Below are 6,013 nucleotides of genomic sequence, written 5' to 3' on the forward strand. Positions count from 1 at the left end.
TAGGCATGTTGTGTTTTTGGTAAACCTGCAACTTTGACAGTATTGCATTTCGTTTATTGCCTTTGGTGCTTAGTAGTAATTTCCTTGTGTGTGTATGGCCACAGAGAGAGCATTGTTAGCCATAGTTTGTTTTTGTATATATTCTGCTTTTGTTTCTGTATAATTAATGTGTTTATCTCTCTTTCTCAGGAAGCACAGATGGGGTGAGCTGCCATTTCCTTTGGACATTGTTTTCTCCTGTTTTGGTTAGGTAAGAGTAGTTTAGGTAATGTAATCTCTTTTACCATAGATTAGATTGTGTTTATTTGGAGTATAGTGGTGTTTGTTTGTTGTTTTGGCCTGGGCTCACCCCTGAGCTACATGTGCTTCCTTTGCCTCTATTCAATAAATATCATTGTTGTTTACAAACCTGGTCCATCTTTTCTGTCAACCAACTGTTATGTTACAGCCCTTTACCCTTAGACACACAGGGGTCGTAACAGTGGCTGTCACTTCTTTTATTTCCATATTGAACCCTAACGTCTCACATGACTGTCCTTTTTGTGCGCAAAGGAAAACAGTTTTCCACTGTTTTCTGGACTGTTCCAGGCTGCTGCCTCTGCTAGGGTTACTAGAGAGACTTTTCCAGTCCGGTGAAGAAGTGTTCTCGAAAGAGAGGTACATTTTAGGTTTTAAATACTGTAGAAGGGAAAAAAGCAAGTGTCATCTTTTTAATTTCATTTTAGGGAGAGCAAAGATGGCTGTGTATCTCAGTAGGAGGAATAAGATAGGACAGATCTTGGATCATGATGCTGTATGTCTGTTCAGAAAAATGATCAAAGCCAGACTGAGCATAGATTTGAATTATTATAGAGCATTGAACAACCTAGATCAGTTCACTGATATATGGGCACATAAAGGAGTGTTGTGCTCTGTAATGGAAGATGAGTTGGTGTTGGCAATTGACCTGATTTGAGTTTTTTCTTTGTTGTGGTTGATTTTTTTGTTGTTGGTGGTGTTTTCTTTTGTTGTTTTGTTGTTGTTGTGCTTTTAAAAATGTATTGTCAGATTGTTTGTAGGTGTTATTGAAAGAAAGACGAGTGTTATACAGTTGACTGTGTAATACTTTTTTGTTGTAATACTGGAATGATTTATAAATAAAGTGTTGTTAAAATTCAAAATTCTCTCTCTCTCTCTCTCTCTCCCTCTCTCTCTCTCTCTCTCTCTCTCTCTCTCTCTCTCTCTCTCTCTCTCTCTCTCTCTCTCTCTCTCTCTCTCTCTCTCTCTCTATCTCTCTCTCTCTCTCTCTCTCTCTCTCTCTCTCTCTCTCTCTCTCTCTCTCTCTTTATTTATTTATTGAGGAAGGGCACAACTCTATCAGCTGAGTAACAATGTTCATCAAAGTGTTGAGTGCTACAGTGTAGGTTAGTATATTAGGACAAGTGCATACCTACATGTATGACCTATATCTATCTACTACTTTTGGATATGAGCATTTTTTCAATAAGTATGGATGCCTGAACACAGAATTTATTTCTCTCTCTCTCTCTCTCTCTCTCTCTCTCTCTCTCTCTCTCTCTCTCTCTCTCTCTCTCTCTCTCTCTCTCTCTCTCTCTCTCTCTCTCTCTCTCTCTCTCTCTCTCTCTCTCATTTTTGAGAAATACAACCACAAATTGTTATTGGTTTGCTTCTTTTTCTTACAGTACTATATATACTGTACTTTACTGTATATACTGTACCATCCACTGTACTGAAACATCTCAATATAAGTAATCATGGTATGCTGCAAAAGGGGCATTAGCACCCTGCAATACAGTACATGGTAATGTGATATGGTACAGTACTGTAAATACCATCTCTCTCTCTCTATCTCTCTCTCTCTCTCTCGCTCTCGCTCTCTCTCTCTCTCTCTCTCTCTCTCTCTCTCTCTCTCTCTCTCTCTCTCTCTCTCTCTCTCTCTCTCTCTCTCTCTCTCTCTCGGGCTTTATTGAGGAAGGGCACACCTCTATCAGCTGAGTAACAATGTTCATCAAAGTGTTGAGTGCTACAGTGTAGGTTAGTATATTAGGACAAGTGCATACCTACATGTATGACCTATATCTATCTACTACTTTTGGATATGAGAATTTTTTCAATACCCAACTATCAGGGGTGTAAAAAGTACCCAGAAATTATACTTAAGTGAAAGTATGGGTACCGTCTCAATATCTGACTCAAGTAAAAGTCAAAGTATCTGGCTAAAAACACACTTGAGTAGAAGTAAAAAAGTCCTACTTTTAAATGTACTTAAGTACTAAAAAGTAAAAGTAATTTTTTTTTAAAGGGATAGACCAGGGGTCTCAAACTCATTCCATCGTGGGCCACGTTTTCATTTTAACTGTTGCACCAGGTGAGTTAGTTGAAGAGGTGAGCCAATTAGTGAAATCATCAGCTGGCGTTTAGGCAAGGCTGGAATGAAACCAAGCAGACACTCTGCCCACAATGGAATGTGTTCTGCGATAGACCATGCTGAAAGGAAAGAACAGAGGACACTTTTTTTGCATTAAAATTATTTAATGCACTTCTCCATTGAAGGTAAACTAACATGGACGGCATTCACATCACAGCATGAATAATATCACAATATTAAAAACAGAATGGTGTATCCTGAATAATATCACAATATTAACCACAGCATACTGGATTATCCTGAATAATATCACAATATCAAAGGCATAATACTGGAGTACCCTGAATAATATCACAATATTAAAGACAGAATACTGGAGTACCCTGAATAATATCACAATATTAACCACAGCATAATGCGGATCTGACTGTCTATTCTTCTGATAGCAGGTGTTTAATCAAAGATCCACGCTTTTTAGTGTTGCACAAGGACCAATCAGCATGGGTATGGGCGGGTTAATTTTCCATGGATGGGGATTTGATTGGCTGTTTACCTGCGGTCGCAGGATTAATAACGTTAACGTTAGTTCGGCCAGATAAACAATTAAAATATACTAATTAAAATGGTTGGACCTGTGAGATTTGTACTTTGTAGGTCTGTATTTTAAATGTAAGGAGTAAAAAGTATGTTTTTTTCTCTGAAATGTAATGGAGTAAAAGTACAAAGTATACAATCCTAATAATACTCGAGTAAAGTACAAATCCCCCAAAACAGTACTTAAGTATTGTAACGAAGTACAATTACTCAAGTACTTTACACCCCTGCCAACTATGTAGTGGCCGCTTGTAGCTAGGCTAGGCCTCCTGCTGGGTCCATTCACTGGAATAACAAAGGAATGACTGGGCCTTTGCTCCAGGTGTGAAATGGTTCTAGTGACAATGATCACATTGAATTCTGGGAGTGTAGTTCTCTCATCAGATAGCTGAATGAACTTGGATCCTGTTCAAGTCCATCCTGAAAAGTAGTTAGGATTTTACCAGAATGTTTGATAGGACATTGATTGAAAACTATCGTCTCAAATTTGACAATTGATGGCTTATTTTGAAGGTATGAATCTGTAATTTTACATTATGTAACAAAAAAAAAGGAAAATTCTGAGAAGGTGGAGCTAGTTACTTTAGACCTTGTTAAGTTAATATCTACTAACAGTTATACTTAGTTATCATTTAAAATATGTCCAACTTGGTTCAACCAAGACTTGATTGTAAATTTCAATGATTCTCCTCCTATATACAACATGTTTCATATTATCCCATTCAGCAGCCTTTGTACAATCCAACAGTAATATTTGCAGTTTGTTTCACACTAATGTAAGTATATTAAACCAGTTAAAATAAATCTAAGTTACTTAAAGATAATTCATCCTTGAAACCTCCTCTTTTCAGCTGTCTCTACTTTCTGTGTCACAAGACTCAGCAATCTGCCGGCTGTATGTGATGTGCTCATCCTTTGTTCCAACTTTTGGCCAACATCCGGTCGTAAATAGAGTTTGTTGACCACCTACTGTGTATGTAAATTAACCTTTGTTTTGAGCACAATGTCAATCAATCTCGGTAGACACAGACAATCTGAGAACTAAGTTGCTCTAGTTCTTACAAGTATATTTGATTATGTCCATCATTACCCTTTGACTGTTTAAGACTGCAAGTCTAATGCATTCATATTTCACACCTTATAGAGTTTTGTGAGCTATATTTATCATAATATACGACAACTACTACAACAATAATCTGAACTATCCATACAGTATGTGTCTACTGCAACCACAATCTGAAACATCCATGTGACTACTACAACAATAATCTGAACTCAACTATCCATACAGTATGTGACTACTACAATCTGAACAAGGAAGTACTTAATTGGGGTACTTAATTGCTACCCCTAATTTGTATTGTTGATCAAACCGACGCAAATGGCCAAACTGGAATAAATAAATAAATAGATGAATAAATAGATAAATACAACTGGATATCACTTTAAAAAGCCTTGCCCCGTCCCTCGCCTGCTGTCTTGTTAGCGTGGGGGAAAGACAATGAGGGAAGGGGATTTATCAGTTGTCTAAACCCAGGTTACAGTTCAATATGGAGAAAGGAGAGTGCAGTGCACTTGGGAAGGCAGGGGGAGGAGGACGGAAGAGAAAATACTTGTTTACCTTTCCTCCCCTGCGGAGTGGAGGGGGATTCATTAGTCCTGTGTAAATCAATCTGCCTCTCCTTAAAGGCCTGTCAATTTAGCCCTGACGGCTGGCAGCCTGACATCACTCACTGGATATTTAACTTGAAGGCCAATTAATCATCATGATTAATTCACTCACAAACCACATGCAACTGTTCAACTTTACCTAACCCAGTAAAAATGGAATTCTCCAGATTTCCAGATGGAGGAGGGCCTATTCAGTGATTATAAAGCCATGCTCACTGCTAGCCACCTTTAAGCAATAAACCCTGCTCTACATTGTGCGCGCTAACAATTTGACAACAATTTTAAAGCTTGTTTTCGTTTTCAAATTGAAATCGAGTGCACACACACATACTGTACGTGCACACTCATACACACAGTCGCACACGTGGTTCAAGGATGTGGTATACTCTTCAAGATCGGTTCTGCTCTGCTAATCCATAATGTTATACACAATCTTCACGCTTAAACAAACGGCAGAATATTTGCTTGCGCTCATAATAAAGCATAGAGTAGACTCCTGTTAAAGCTGCCATGTTTGACACTGCTCTCTGTTAGCTTTACCTAATGCGTCTTTTTCCTTCTCAATGAATGGAAATGACACATTAGGAAAATGAAGCATGTGGTTATTATCTTCTAGTTTTCTCAGCTGCGGTGAAATGGAAATTATGTTCTGAATCTCTGAGGAGCGAGGTTCTAAAACCAGGTGATGAACAAGCCAATTTACACACTATTCCATCATCCATCAATGTTTCTCTCGTAATACATGAAGACAGGAGAGCATTTGAATACAGTACTTTTAAGAGCAGTGTTGTCCTTAGTGGGGCGACATATCCCTGGATATGTCGGAGGATATTACGGAGTACGCCGCCACCGCTAATCCTGGGTGTGAATGCAATAACTCAAATAGCTTTTATTAATAAAAAAATAAAAAAATACATTTGCTGTGCACATTCATGACCCGTAGAGGAAGTACCTCTTGGTCGATTTTCACCAAATCTGACAAATAATATGTTTGTCCTACAATAGAAATGATGCCTATGGAGTCATTTGTCCACATGGTGGCTCTATTCCCACAAAAAGTTAAATACTCCTTAATGGCTTGTCTGATCATAATGACATTTGTTATAACTTATTTGTTGTACATTTTTCATACCATTGTTATCAATATGAAAGTGATACAACAATATGGCCGCCATTTACATTTCTCAAAAAGACTGACTTTGTTAACCTGACTCCTCCTGGGCCATTCACTTGATTCTCACCGACCCTCATGTGTGGCATCTAGTGACCACCATTTTTAAAAGTTGTATAAAGCCAATTGGTTGGCCAAAGGCGTCACTGAGGATGCCCTGCTGTCTGCCACCAACAGCGAATGGGAAGTTATATTTTGTGCTTGTTCAA

Source organism: Notolepis coatsorum (genome assembly GCF_963971535.1).
Source record: "Notolepis coatsorum genome assembly, chromosome: 5".
NCBI lineage: Eukaryota > Metazoa > Chordata > Actinopteri > Aulopiformes > Paralepididae > Notolepis > Notolepis coatsorum.